General features: G+C 43.8%; 1 protein-coding gene across 2 annotated transcripts in view; it reads right to left on the bottom strand.

The window, feature by feature from the left end:
• Window positions 1-4,064, bottom strand: part of LARP4B (La ribonucleoprotein 4B) — a 119,358-nt gene extending 115,294 nt beyond the window's left edge. For both annotated transcript variants that reach the window (XM_073334490.2, XM_073334491.2), the window contains exon 1: window positions 3,672-4,064. The gene's annotated coding sequence lies outside the window, so the exon portion shown is untranslated. The remainder of the gene's footprint in view (window positions 1-3,671) is intronic.
• Window positions 4,065-15,858: the final 11,794 nt, after the last annotated feature.

Here is a 15,858-nt window from a genome sequence, read left to right as displayed (position 1 = left end):
TGTTGGTGATAATGGAGAAAAGATTGCCACAGTGCAGGCATAGAGCATGTAGTTCTCAAAAGCACCTGAGGATGGCAAAACACAATATACATCATAACTCAGTTTAACAGCCATAATTAATTTGTTTCAGGAAGTTTAAGACACTTATTTTAACTGTCCGTTTAATTTTGCTCTATTCTTCTTTTGGTTTCTTAGAGTGAGAAATTTTGAAATAAGGCAGTATTGACTCATTTAAGCATAAAACCCTCCAGCCACTGGGTATGAGTAAGCAAACTGCTTTTGGACATTGGCCGGTTGATTCATCCGTTCCTTGTTTGAACAATGGTCAGCACTAGCAAAGCTTCGTTGTGGGGCAACCTGAGACAGCACCATAACCTGTAAAAGTACCATTATGAGTACCAACACTAAACAAAGATAAAAGATTTTAGTCTTACCAGAACTTCAGCATAAGGTTTCCCGAGACAATTTTTAGATTAAGCTTTGTAACAGGAGTGTCTGATGAAGCAATTAGTTTAAAAAAAGTCACTAACCACAAATAACTATTTAGTTAATATCTTGTTTCTCAAGACTTATTACTAGAATAGCAACATCTTAATACAAAGTGCTTGGCAATATCTTAATCAACAAGGACATACAGTTTGTATCTGTTCACATTTGACTAGTACCAGCTATTCTACCAGCGAACACCTATATATATATAAAGAACAAAATGCTACAACTTCCCATTTGGAGCCTATCATTTTTGACAGCACATCTCCCTGATATAATGAGTCATCATGTCATGCCTGAAAAATATGGCTTTATATTTCCCAAGCTTGAAAATAGGTTTCCTTTGCTTATCCAACCTGGTCTCTTATACCATCTTCTTTCTGCCAGTGATTCCAAACATTGATACTCCATTTGTTAGCTTTTCTTACAACCATCTTTCTGCTTTGATTTGTGGAGTCCTCCCTGACAGCACAAAATATTTTACCTGAGCTGGTTAGCAAGGCCACTACCCTCTCCATTTAAATCCTTCCTCAAGACCCATTTCTTCCAGGACAAACACAAGCAACAAGTTGATCATGTGATTGACTTCTTTCTTGTAAACTGACTGCTGTTTATGAAAAGTGAAAGGGTCTAAGGTAGGGAATGTGGTACAAGGACACTGGAATCAAAATTGGGGAGATAAAGGTGATGAATGGTGCAGGGATAACAAGAGACAAAACTGTTCAGTTTAAAGGTTCCTTGGTTATTTTTAACTGATAAGACATGCATCATCAAAACTCTGATCACCTTGCTTGTACTTTATACCCCTTTCCCTGTCACCTTTCGTTATCATTGGCTTGGATTGAATACACTTTATGTGGATTAATGAATATGCCTTCCCTCCATGTTTTCAACATATCGCATTTTCAGAGTTACTACCAGCTAAATATTCAATATTTAATATAAACAGTTATAAAAGTTTATCATTAAATTACCATGCCCATTAAGCTCATTAACTGATTTAAAGCTAAACCCTATCGCCAGTTATGAGATTTACAATGACGACAAAGAACTGCAGTTCTTCACAAAACATTTAGCTTAGACAAAAACTCTTACTTTTCATTTCTCTAAAATAAGGCAAGTAGTTAATATTTAACTCTATTCTCATCAGTTTAAAGACAACTTCTGAGAATGACCTAAATTGTTATCAGTGTCTCAAAGGAAGAAAGGGTCCTGGTCTAACACCTCCACGTTGTTCTGTAACAGTGTTAAAAATAAGTTCTCAGCTGTAAAATCATGGAAGCAAGTTTATTTCAACTGATGCATGAACCCGATATTTAGATTGAACCATACCTTTTTACATGGTATTCTTGTATAAAGGCATGCAATATGAAGTTAAAAGCAAGTGATACTAGTTACAGATTATTCCTATGCAGGCCTTTTTCCAATATATAAAAGTGTGGGAATTTGAAGACAAGAATAACCAGGAGAAAGGTACTATAAGTTTTAAGGTGGTAATGCACTTATGACATATCTTGAAAATATACCACTACTAGTTAAGGAAACACTTTATGCTTTACCACAAGTGGGAAAAAACACCTTTCTTGTTCGAATATGGATTTTAAAAAAACAAACCAACCTAGTTTTTTTTCACTTGAGTTTCTATATGAGTAATCATTTATTCCAGATGTATTAAACCAATTAAAATGTTTAAAATGTTACTGTATTATTGAAAGCTAGACCACAATACAAGTTTCAGCATTCTGGGGCAGAAAAATATCCACTTCTATATACCATATAGAAAAATAAAGCACTATTTACATTATACGCCTCTCAGGTATCATCCCAGTTCTTTCAACATTTAGAAAGCTAAAGTCTTATCCTAATAGCGAAGATGTGAAACTACTAATAAATGTATGTTGATTAACTTTACATTTCAGAACACATTTTCTTAGAAAGTTGATTTGATAAGGTGTACAGTAACTGACATGTCAGATATACAGCCCTAGAGATGAGTACTCCTCAGGTAAGTTTGGGGGGAAAAAATATCATTTGGGAAATAACGGTAGTTCTAAATAGCCCAATCAGATTCACAGCACAAAGTGAAGTTTGGAAAAAGTTGCATGAAGGGCTCCAACGTGCAACCCCCTTCTCTTACTTCACTTAAGTTAGATTCTCAACCAAATGTTGTTGAACTTTCAGATGAAAGCCAGAAAAACTAGACCACAGACACGATCTAGGAGAGCAAGTAATAGACTGGAATTCAGAATTCCTGATTTTTAACCTCACCTGTGACTCAAACTGGCTCTGAAACCACCTCTCCCTGTGACCACAGGCAAATCTCAACTTCACTTTGCCTCAATATCCACACCCGCAAAGTAGAAATGGTGATATTCTTCTGCCTCACAGGACTTACGTGCAACATGGTGATTGAAAACACTGAACATATAAAGTCGTAATTTTGAGTATCTGTACAAACTAAAATTAAGAGGGGAAAACTTGGCTGAAGCAGCAAATGGAGGAACCAACAGCAACCACACTTGATAAAAAGCAATATCTGAGGACCCAATACTTTTTGCTGGTGCTTCTTTTGGCGGGTTCCTACACGTGCCTTTGAAGCTCCTAGGCATATTAACTCATTTGTGTCCAGGGGAAGATTTGCCTACAGGAATCCAGGCAGCAGCGCCTGGCTGAATGGGGCAGGGCAAGGACCCCACGTCTCCGCCCGCTAACGTATCTTTACACGACACCCCCGCCCCCATCCCGGCCTCGAGGGGAGCAACGCTGCCGCGGGGCCGGATCTCCGCTGAGACTCCCTGTCAGGGAGGCCAGACCAGGGCGGGGAGGCAGAGCCGCTTTAGGCAGCGACTGGCTGCGGCTCCAGGCCGGGAGATCCAGCCCCCGGGTAGGGAAGTGCGCAGGACGCTCCCCAGCAAGGCCGGGCAGCTGCCGTGCGGGGCTCTGAGCAGCCGACACAGCTCGGGGCCCCGGCCCGGCCCCACACCGAGGAACTCGCACTCGCCACGACCAGCAGCGCCCGGTGCCGGGATCCAACTCCCGCAGCAGCAGGATCTGCGGGTAGGAAGATGGCGGCCCTGGCCGCCTCCCCGGTGAGAGGAGGTGGCGGGTCGCAGCACAGGGAGGAGCCGGAGCGAGGCCGGCCAAGGGGAGGGAGTGGGCCCGGGGAGGCCCCTTCAACCCACCTGTCACCAACAGCCACTGCCACCCAGGCCGCTCACGTCTCCGCTGAGGTCGATGCCGGGGCCGATGCCGGGGTCTCCGCGGGGGCTGGGGCCTCTCACTCCTGCCGGGGTCTCCGCGGGGGCCGGGGCCTCTCTCCGCCGCCGCCACCACCACCACCAGGGCCTCGCTGCTGCCGGATCCCAGGAGGAAGAGGATGGAGAGCGGGACCCGGGGGAAGGAAGCGGCGGCGGCGGCGGCAGCAGCGGCGGGAAGGGGGGGGCGTGGACAAGGAGGAGGCGGCGGCGGCGGCACTTGGGGCCCAAAACGTCTCTGATCCCAGAAGCAGCAACACCCCGCTCGCATGAGAGACCCACAGCCCCGCTTCCGGCTCCTGGCGGAAGTCCCGCCTTCGCCAGCGGAAGATATTGGTCGTCGCTAAAATTTCCCCAGCCCGCAGCAGCCGCCGATGATTGGCGGAGCGGACTCCGCGCGCGGTGTGACGTCCTTCGGCACGTGACCAGGTGCCGTCACCAGCCCTGAATGAGCGCGCGGAGTGGGGAGGGCAGTTCCCCTTCTCCCCCCTCCCCCTCGCACCGAGCACGCCCACCGGAGGAATGTGACTTCTCCGTCGCCGTCCCTCGCTGCTCCTGCAGCCGGAAAAATTAAAGGGACCGGTACGGACAGAGAACTAGTCACAGTGTCCCCCACCGGGGCGTGCTACCTCCCTTTAATTGGGGAGAGCGTCCAAGGCCGATAACGGCTGCCAGCCCCACGTCCTTCGCAAAGGCCGGGCACGCGTAAGCTTTCCTTCACTAGCATGGCCACTGCGGGAAAGGGGAGCTCTAAATCACGCCTCCAGGTTCCCTTAATGGGGGCCACCCCCCATTTAACCTAGAGACCCCCCACTTCCCCTTTAACGGGGGGCACCCCCACTTAACCTAGAGCCCCCACCACCACTTCCCCTTTAACGGCAGACACTGCCCACTCAACTAGAGCTCCCCCACCACTTCCCCTTTAATGGGGGGACACTCCCACTCAACCTAGAGCCCCACCACCACCTCCCCTTTAATGGAGGGACACTCCCACTCAACCTAGAGCCCCCACCACCACCTCCCCTTTAATGGAGGGACACTCCCACTCAACCTAGAGCCCCACCACCACCTCCCCTTTAATGGAGGGACACTCCCACTCAACCTAGAGCCCCCCACCACCACCTCCCCTTTAATGGAGGGACACTCCCATTCAACCTAGAGCCCCACCACCACCTCCCCTTTAATGGAGGGACACTCCCACTCAACCTAGAGCCCCCACCACCATCTCCCCTTTAATGGGGGGACACTCCCACTCAACCTAGAGCCCCACCACCACCTCCCCTTTAATGGATGGACACTCCCACTTAACCTAGAGCCCCACCACCACCTCCCCTTTAATGGAGGGACACTCCCACTCAACCTAGAGCCCCCCACCACCACCTCCCCTTTAATGGAGGGACACTCCCACTCAACCTAGAGCCCCCCCCACCACCTCCCCTTTAATGGAGGGACACTCCCACTCAACCTAGAGCCCCACCACCACCTCCCCTTTAATGGAGGGACACTCCCACTCAACCTAGAGCCCCCACCACCACCTCCCCTTTAATGGAGGGACACTCCCACTCAACCTAGAGCCCCACCACCACCTCCCCTTTAATGGAGGGACACTCCCACTCAACCTAGAGCCCCACCACCACCTCCCCTTTAATGGAGGGACACTCCCACTCAACCTAGAGCCCCCCACCACCACCTCCCCTTTAATGGAGGGACACTCCCACTCAACCTAGAGCCCCACCACCACCTCCCCTTTAATGGAGGGACACTCCCACTCAACCTAGAGCCCCCACCACCACCTCCCCTTTAATGGAGGGACACTCCCACTCAACCTAGAGCCCCCACCACCACCTCCCCTTTAATGGGGGGACACTCCCACTCAACCTAGAGCCCCACCACCTCTTCACATCAAATCCCTGGATATCAGGTTTATACCCACAGATCATTTTTGCAGATCGGGTGCAGATACAAATTTTAGAGTGACAGCGGTGTTAGCCTGTATTCACAAAAAGAAAAGGAGTATTTGTGGTATCTTAGAGACTAACAAATTTATTTGAGCATAAGCTTTCATGACCTACAGGTCACTTCATCGGATGCATGCAGTAGAAAATGTAGTGGGGAGATTTTATATACACAGAGAACATGAAACAATGGGTGTAACCATACACACTGTAACGAGAGTGATCAGGTAAGGTGAGCTATTACCAGCAGGGAGGGAGGATGGGACGACGACTTTTGTAATGATAATCAAGGTGGGCCATTTCCAGCAGTTGACAAGAACGTGTGAGGAACAGCAGTGGGGGGGAAAATAAACATGGGGAAATAGTTTTACTTTGTGTAATGACACATTCGCACAGACACACCCCTAGAACCCAGACCGGGGTATTTTATCTGCTACCTAAGATCCATAAACCTGGAAATCCTGGACGCCCCATCATCTCCGGCATTGGCACCCTGACAGCAGGATTGTCTGGCTATGTAGACTCCCTCCTCAGGCCCTACGCTACCAGCACTCCCAGCTACCTTCGAGACACCACTGACTTCCTGAGGAAACTACAATCCATCGGTGATCTTCCTGATAACACCATCCTGGCCACTATGGATGTAGAAGCCCTCTACACCAACATTCCACACAAAGATGGACTACAAGCCGTCAGGAACAGTATCCCCGATAATGTCACGACTAACCTGTTGGCTGAACTTTGTGACTTTGTCCCCAAATGTGAAATAGTTATGGGTGAGGACAATGTATACTTTCAAATCAGTGGCACTGCTATGGGTACCCGCATGGCCCCACAGTATGCCAACATTTTTATGGTTGAGTTAGAGCAACGCTTCCTCAGCTCTCGTCCCCTAATACCCCTACTCTACTTGCGCTACATTAATGACATCTTCATCATCTGGACCTATGGAAAAGAAGCCCTTGATGAATTCCACCATGACTTCAACAATTTCCATCCCACCATCAACCTCCGCCTGGACCAGTCCACACAAGAGATCCACTTCCTGGACACTACGTGCTAATAAGCGATGGTCTCATAAACACCACCCTATACCGGAAAACTACTGACCGCTATGCTTACCTACATGCCTCCAGCTTTCATCCAGACCAAACCACATGATCCATTGTCTACAGCCAAGCTCTACGATACAACGGCATTTGCTCCAACCCCTCAGACAGAGAAACACCTACAAGATCTCTATCAAGTGTTCTTACAACTACAATACCCACCTGCTGAAGTGAAGAAACAGATTGACAGAGCCAGAAGAGTACCCAGAAGTTACCTACTACAGGAGAGACCCAACAAAGAAAATAACAGAATGCCACTAGCCGTCACATTCAGCCCCCAACTAAAACTTCTCCAACGCATCATCAAGGATCTACAACCTATCCTGAAGGACGACCCATCACTCTCACAGATCTTGGGAGACAGGCCAGTCCTTGCTTACAGACAGCCTCCCAACCTGAAGCAAATACTCACCAGCAACCACACAACACAACCACTAACCCAGGAACCTATCCTTGCAACAAAGCCCGTTGTCAACTGTGTCCACCTATCTATTCAGGGGACACCATCATAAGGCCTAATCACATCAGCCACACTATCAGAGGCTCGTTCACCTGCACATCTACCAATGTGATATATGCCATCATGTGCCAGGAATGCCCCTTTGCCATGTATATTGGCCAAACTGGACAGTCTCTACGTAAAAGAATAAATGGACAAAAATCAGACGTCAAGAATTATAACATTCAAAAACCAGTCGAAGAGCACTTCAATCTCTTTGGTCACTTGATTACAGACCTAAAAGTTGCAATTCTTCAACAAAAAAACTTCAAAAACAGACTCCAGCGAGAGACTGCTGAATTGGAATTAATTTGCAAACTGGACACAATTAACTTAGACTTGAATGAAGACTGGGAGTGGATGGGTCATTACACAAAGTAAAACTATTTTCCCCCCTCCTGTTCCTCAGACGTTCTTGTCAACTGCTGGAAATGGCCCACCTTGATTATCACTACAAAGGTTCCCCCCCCTCCCCCCGCTCTCCTGCTGGTAATAGCTCACCTTACCTGATCACTCTTGTTACAGTAGGTATGGTAACACCCCTTGTTCCATGTTCTCTGCGTATATAAAATCTCCCCACTGTATTTTCCACTGCATGCACACGATGAAGTGAGCTGTAGCTCACAAAAGCTTTTGCTCAAATAAATTGGTTAGTCTCTAAGGTGCCACAAGTACTCCTTTTCTTTTTGAGGGTACAGACTAACACGGCTGCTACTCTGAAACCTGAAATCAGGGACTAATTTTGCTTCCAAAGGCAAAATTCAGTTAGACTCTAGAGGAGCATGTTCAATCCCCATATACACACTGTAGCTCTAAGAACCCAGAAAAGTAACTGATAACATGTTGTGTAGTGTGGGATTTTCCTGGCAGGATTAACTAACATGATTTGGTAGCAAACCACTGCTTAACACCCCTGTAAGGGCTGGGAAGCCCTATTTCATTATCAGACCCTGGGGGTACTGGATCAGGTGTTTTCTGTAATGAAATCAGAGAGCTCAGCTGGAGGCTGCTGTCAGGGGAGTTTGGTTCCTCTGAGTGGTCAGGGAGTAGTGAAAGGCTTCTGGGCCTATGTAGGTCAGGAATAGCTTTATTTTGTGTTTCTTTGCTCGGTTTTTGTTTGAATGAATAAACCATATCCTGAGGAAAGGGCTTGAAAGAGACATGGAGTGTAATAAGAAAAGGAGTACTTGTGGCACCTTAGAGACTAACCAATTTATTTGAGCATAAGCTTTCGTGAGCTACAGCTCACTTCATCGGATGCCTACTGTGGAAAGTGTAGAAGATCTTTTTATACACACAAAGCATGAAAAAATACCTGAGCTTATCTAAAGTGATCACCAGTGATCACTTTAGATAAGCTATTACCAGCAGGAGAGTGGGGTGGGGGGAGGTATTTTTTCATGCTTTGTGTGTATAAAAAGATCTTCTACACTTTCCACAGTATACATCGATGAAGTGAGCTGTAGCTCACGAAAGCTTATGCTCAAATAAATTGGTTAGTCTCTAAGGTGCCACAAGTACTCCTTTTCTTTTTACGAATACAGACTAACACGGCTGTTACTCTGAAACCTGTCATTATGGAGTGTAATGTTAGTCTTCTGTAGGCTCAGGGGAGACAGGCCAGAAGATCTATGCATTTTGTTGAACTAGGTTCAACAAAACTATTTTAAACAGATACTAGCTCTCCATTGTGGTTCAATTGCATTTCTTTAATACAGTAGTAAAACTGTTTTTTAAAGTTACAATGTGTATGTCAGCCATTTTCATCTCTGCTGAAGTGTAGCTTTCTGTAATGCAGTTTTAGAGCACTGATTAGTAAAGCTACAATCACTGCTGGGAGCAGCTTGGTATTACTATTAACCGCTCTCATGTAAGTTTGTAATTAGTTTTTAAATATATCCCACATAAACACAGGTCTGAAAATTATCATCCTGGCAGCTCATCAGACCAACTAGTTTCCAGGTCTTATGTTTGTCAGTTGTAATACATTCAAATTCCTCAGTGCAATAATAATCTGTTTCTGGGAGCTTTTTTTTATAAATTTTAGCCATTTAATTATTCTCTGAAAATGTTAATGAAACTTTAATAAGGAGTCACACTTTTTCATATTTTGTAAGTGACTCAGAATTTTCCTAAACAATCTGAAATGTATTTTAATTCTTCTCAGTGCTGGGCTTGCATTTTAACACCTCCTTAACTTCGTACTTGCTTTCATGGTCCCCATCTTTGCGGTAGCTGAGCTTTTCACAAAATTCATGAATTTATCATCTGGACAACCTTGTTGAGTACTTTATCCCCATGTTACAGATGGAGAACTGAGGCTCAGAGACATTAAGGCCCAATCTTGCAACTGATTCTATGCAAGAAAGCTCTTGCACCTAATGGAGCCCTGTTTAAATCAATTGTCGTGTCCTGAACAGGGATGTTTTCCTGAAAAGTGATTATAATTTTGTATTTCCGTGTCCTCACACCAAGGCATAGACACTAGTGCTCAGTGAGGACTATATCCATGACAAGTTTTTAGCATTGGCTATTTTGACCTACTTGCCCATAACTACAAAACAGCTGGAATCATTTTGCATTTAAAAAATAAAAAAACACACAGAAAAAAAATTAATCTTTGGGGTAGGCAGTGAGTTCAGTTCTCCCTTCACACCTTGCAATGAAGTTACACTGGCATAAAACAGAGTATAGAGTAAAATGGTTTAGCCATGCCAGAAATTTACTCTAATGCCTCAACAAAAAGGTCTGGCTGAATCAAATGTAGAGAACTTAAGAAAATCACTTTTCAAAAAGAGATGTATAATTTGTAATAGGTTTGTTGACAATTATGCAGCAAAAATGTGACCATGAGCCTAAAATAATATTTTGGTTTTTCACTACTCTTTGCTCGTCTTCAGTTAATAGCAGATATAATTTTTAATGTGCCTAGCCTAGTAAGACAGAGTGCAAGAACAATATTGTCCATATGAGGAGCAAACCCAGAACATGTTTCTCTGTCAAAGTTCAGTTGGCCTGAGTAACAAATTTTTAATCAGAGCAATATGGTTCTAAAATGTCAGAAACACACCAACACTTTTATCTGCCTCCAGTGCTAATTACATAATCCCTGTATATCATGGCCTACATGTTATTCACAGAGAAATTGCAGACCATTTTAACCTTTGCAATCTAATCATAGAAATGTGTGCTTCGTTGTTCTAACTTTCTATTGAATGCCCCTCTGTGCCAGAAAAGCTGAAGAATTTTCAGACACCAACCAATGCATAAAAAGACTATCCATTCAATGATAGAGATAATGAATTGTCTTTATTTTTCTTATTTATCTACACGTGCCCCTCACCACCAAAATAGCACATCTGAAGAATGAAGAGTTAGCAGATTTTCAACTGCCTTGCACCTTGTGTGGTCATTTACACCTTGCATAGGAAACGCAAGTTGCGTGTAAAATGCTACCATTCATATTGCCTCGGTGTAAATGACTACACTAAATGTAAGGTAGTGGAGAATTGGGTCCTCTCTGGATTTTTTTCGTATAGGAATTGGAGATTTGTAAATCCAGGATTTTGGTTGGTGAATAGTTATGCCCTGTCCATATTGGGAGCAGAATCATTGTAGATACAAACAGCTGTTTAAACATAGGCTGTTGGTATCAGGTTTCTGATCTAGCACAGCAGGGAAAGAGAGATTTTTTCCAAGAGTCATGCCAGAGATTATCTCCCCGAGGAGGCCTATAGTGTGGTTTTATAACACAGTTCTAAGGGTACAAATTGGCTATGTTGGGAAGATCAAGTCCGTAACATGATAATGCTCCATGTTATAACATGGTCTGGTCCCATCTACACAGGCAAGACCTAACCATGTTGTAACATGACTGGATTAGTATCATTTCAATACACAGTCACCTAACTAGGAAAATGCAGTTGTGTAGATGCTCCCTAGCGCCGCTCAGGAGAGTACAAGAACTCTACGAGCAAAGTAACAACTGGTTTTATCATTGTTCTGCATAGGTGCTGAAACTGGGGCTGTGGCAGCACCCCCTGTTTTAAAGTGATTTCCACCATACACGGGGTTTACAGTTTAGTTCAATGGCATCTCAGCACCCTCGCTATACAAATAGTTCCAGCACCCTTGTGGTTCTGGCCCCAATCTGTTCAGGCCCCAAAGCAGATCATACTGTATTGGGGTGGCAAAAAAATTCATATTTATACATATTATAAAAAAAAACCTTGATGTAACATATAATAAATATCTTATGTATATTAGGGCTGTCAATTAATCGCCGTTAACTCATGCAATTAACTCAAAAAAATTAACTGCAGTTTTAATTGCACCGGTAAACAATAGAATACCAATTGAAATTTATTAAATATTTTGGATGTTTTTCTACATTTCCAGCTATATGGATTTCAAGTAGAACACAGAATACAAAGTGTACAATGCTCATTTTATATTATTTTTATTACAAATATTTGCAGAGTAAAAATGATAAAAGAAAAAGTATTTTTCAATTCACCTCATACAAGTACCATAGTGGAATTTCTTTATTGTGAAAGAGCAACTTACAAATGCAGATTTTTTTTGTTACATAACCGTACTCAAAAACAAAACAATGTAAAACTTTAGAGCCTACAAGTCCACTAAGTCTTATTTCTTGTTCAGCCAATTACTAAGAGAAACAAGTTTGTTTACATTTATGGGAGATAATGCTGCCCACTTCTTATTTACAATGTCACCTGAAAGTGAGAACAGCTGTTCGCATAGCACTTTTGTAGCCGACATTGCAAGGTACTTACATGCCAGATATGCTAAACATTTGTATGCCCCTTCATGCTTCGGCCACCATTCCAGATGACATGCTTCCATGCTGATGATGCTCGTTAAAAAAATAATGCGTTAATTAAATTTGTGATTTAAGTCTTGGGGGAAAATTGTATGTCTCCTGCTCGGTGTTGTACTCACATTCTGCCATATATTTCATGTTATAGCAGTCTCAGATGATGACCGATGTTGTTCATTTTAAGAACACTTTCACTGAAGATTTGGCAAAACGCGAAAAAGGTACCAATGTGAGATTTCTAAAGATAGCTACAGCACTTGATCCAAGATTTAAGAATCTGAAGTGCCTTCCAAAATCTGAGAGAGAAGAGATGTAGAGCATGCTTTCAGAAGTCTTAAAAGCACAACACTTTGATGCGGAAACTACAGAATCCGAACCACCAAAAAGAAAACCAACCTTCCGCTGGTGGCATCTGACTCAGATGATGAAAATGAACATGCGTTGGTCTGCACTGCTTTGGAACATTATTGGGCAGAACCCATGGATGCATGTCCTCTGGAATGGTGGTTGAAGCATGAAGGGACATATGAATCTTTAGTGCATCTGGCACATAAATGTCTTGCAACACCGGCTACAACAGTGCCATGCGAACATCTGTTCTCACTTTCAGGTGACATTGTAAACAAGAAGTGGGCAGCACTATCTCCTGCAAATGTAAATAAACTTGTTTGTCTGAATGATTAGCTGAACAAGAAGTAGGACTGAGTGGACTTATAGGCTCTAAAGTTTTACACTGTTAGATTTTTGAATGCAGTTATTTTTTCTACGTAATTCTCCATTTGTAAGTTCAACTTTCATGATAAAGAGATTGCACTACAGTACTTGTATTAAGTGAATTGAAAAATACTATTTCTTTTATTTTTATGGTGCAAATATTTATAATAAAAATAAATATAAAGTGAACACTGTACACTTCTGTATTCTGTGTTGTAATTGAAATCAATATATTTGCAAATGTGGAAAACATCCAAAAATATTTATATAAATATTATTCTATTATTAACAGCATGATTAATGGCACAGTTTATCGCGATTAATTTCTGTAATTGTGCGATTAATCACAGTTAATTTCTTTAATCGCTTGACAGTCGTAATTTATTTATTTGGTGAAGATTTAATTCTCCAAATGCCATAAAATACTGGGCATTAATTAGTGAGAATGAAAGTTCCTTGAAATACTATGGGCCAGTTCTGTACACTCAAAGCTGCCCCCTGATGCCAGTATCATGTGCAGCCACTGGAGTATTCCCCCTTATGTAGGGGAATCCTCAGGTAACATAAAATCACCATAATGGCTTCTGCGCACCATCCTCCCTATGGTCACTGCAGGGGATGTGATTTGGGGGAGAAAGTGATATGGTCTATGATACTGGTGATCTCCAGCTGCAGTAGTGGCCCCTTGACAGTTAGTGGAAGTGGGACCAGGATAGGGGGATTACAAAGTTGGTTCAGAGCGACCATAGTACCCGCTTCTCCAGCTGCACCAAACACTTGTCAGTCTTAGGATCTGGCCACATATCTGTTTTCAAAACACTAGAATTACATACAGTGCCTGGTCCTTCATCTAAATCTCCCAAGTTAACAACACTTGGTCTGGCCAGTTTTCAGAGCTTCAGTAAGTGTACAATTGACAGCTAAATGTATCCCACAAAGGGGACGACTGCAGAGAGTTTTACACCTTGGGGCTTTATTAAAAGGTTACAATTTTCCTAGTGATAAGAAAGGTATATTTGCTAAAGGAGGTGATTAGGGAGGTGAGCAGCAAGTGTGCCAGAAAAAAAACTTAGTGACATAGCAGCTATCAGTCATGGTGGGATTTATTTGTTTTCATATATATTAATGAATTCTAGATTAAATACTCCTGTAGCTGCTCAAGGTGATTATTATATAAGTTAAAAAGGGGTATCATTCTCAAGCAGAAATAATGTATAAAAGCTAATCTTACAGTAGATCACCCACTCTGCTATACAAAGCCTTAGAGCAGTGTTTCCCAAACTTGGGATGTGTCTTGCTCAGGGAAAGCTCCTGGCGGGCCAAGCTGGTTTGTTTACCTGCCACGTCTGCAGGTTCGGCCGATCGCAGCCAGTGGGAGCAAACCAGCCCGGCTCACCAGGGGCTTTCCCTGGACAAGCAACGTCCCAAGTTTGGGAAACACTGCCTTGGAGTGTGCCAGCTTCTGAATCAAAAGTGAAAAACTCAGATGGAGCTTGATCCAAAGTAAGTGGAGACACTATAGGATAAAGAACAAATCAGGTCCTCCCATAGAAAAATCTGTAGGTTTTTCTTTCAGTGATTGTCCAGATGAATTCCACTCTTGGTGCACATGTACCCCACGTACCTGTGAATAGAATCTTTTGGTCAGCAGTGCCTGCTGGCCACACCTGCACCCTGAGAGCCTTTGCAACACCCCCACCTGAGGGCATAAAGAGCAGTGGTGGTCCACGACTGACAGAAAAAACTGCAGATGGTGTCCTTATCTCTTCCACTTGGTTAGCTTTGTTTGTAAACAGTTTTGTCATAGGATACATAATAGTTATTTAGTGTGTTAGTTAGTTGATAGGCTTCTGTTGGTAATGGGGCTTCAGCCATAATGTCTGAAACAAATCTCCTGGTTCTAAATATTGCCCCTCCTGTGAGGTGGCCATGGCCCTCAATGATAGGCATACCACAGGTTTATTTTGTCTAGGAGATGGGCATACCACCAAGATATGTTTGATCTGCTGATCATTTTCCAAACAAATGCAGAAGGCAAGGGAAGCTCGCCTGAAGTTTTTCTTGTTAGACAGATTGAGACCTGCTTTGAATCCAGCAGACAAGACCCTCTTGCTCCAGAGCAGTCTTCCTCTAAAGTGCTCCAGTGAGCTCTGAGTCTGATGTTAGCTGTCAAACACATTATTTGAAAAAGACCTCTTCTGTTCCTGCCCTCAAGTCAGCACCATTGGCTTCTGAGTGGGGTAGGACAGAGTATTGCACTGCTCAACAACACAGGCATTGATCACTTTCTGAGGGACCCGGTAAAAAAACGGGGTTAAAAATCCCCTCGCTCAACCTCCTCAAAGGATAGCAAATGGCCTGAGATGGGGCCCTTTGGCACCCTGACAGACCTTAGTCACCAAGCTCCGGTAATGGCAAGGAGCAATTTCAATCTGCATCCATTTCCAGAGCTGTGGTGGCCATCAACAATGCCTTTTGCTTTGGCACTGACTCTGAGGTTCCCAGTACCAGCACCAATCCTTTAGGTACCAATGTCTTTGACACCATCCACTCCAGTACTGTGTCAGGATCCTGGGCAATGTTGGGCAGGACTCATGGCAGAAGCTTGGGATTCCAGAACAGAAGCCAGAGTCAGAGCCAGTATCAGTCAATGAGATACCAGCGGGAGCCATGTTTCATTTTTGAATCCAATATTTTGTGGACCTCATATCTGTCATGACCCTGGACCTGCACTGCAGGAGGAGGCAGTTGTGTTCAATGCACAAAAGAGTTGTTGATGTATGGCTTTAATAGAGACACTGAGTATACCCAGAAGGATCTGGATATTTGGAGCCAAATGGTCACAGGATTGATCACTGAAGAACAACAACAAAAAATCTTCCCTGATGCCATCCCAGAGGCTAGAATTTATAGGAGCAATCTTAGGCTGAGCAACAGCAAGAGCTTACCTCCCTCAAAGCAGATTTGAAATCATGGTGGACCTCAAATTATCTACAGA

This window comes from Lepidochelys kempii, chromosome 2 (assembly GCF_965140285.1).
Source record: "Lepidochelys kempii isolate rLepKem1 chromosome 2, rLepKem1.hap1, whole genome shotgun sequence".
NCBI lineage: Eukaryota > Metazoa > Chordata > Testudines > Cheloniidae > Lepidochelys > Lepidochelys kempii.
Note: the sequence above shows the minus strand (reverse complement) of the source record. Positions and strands in the feature narration are given on the sequence as shown.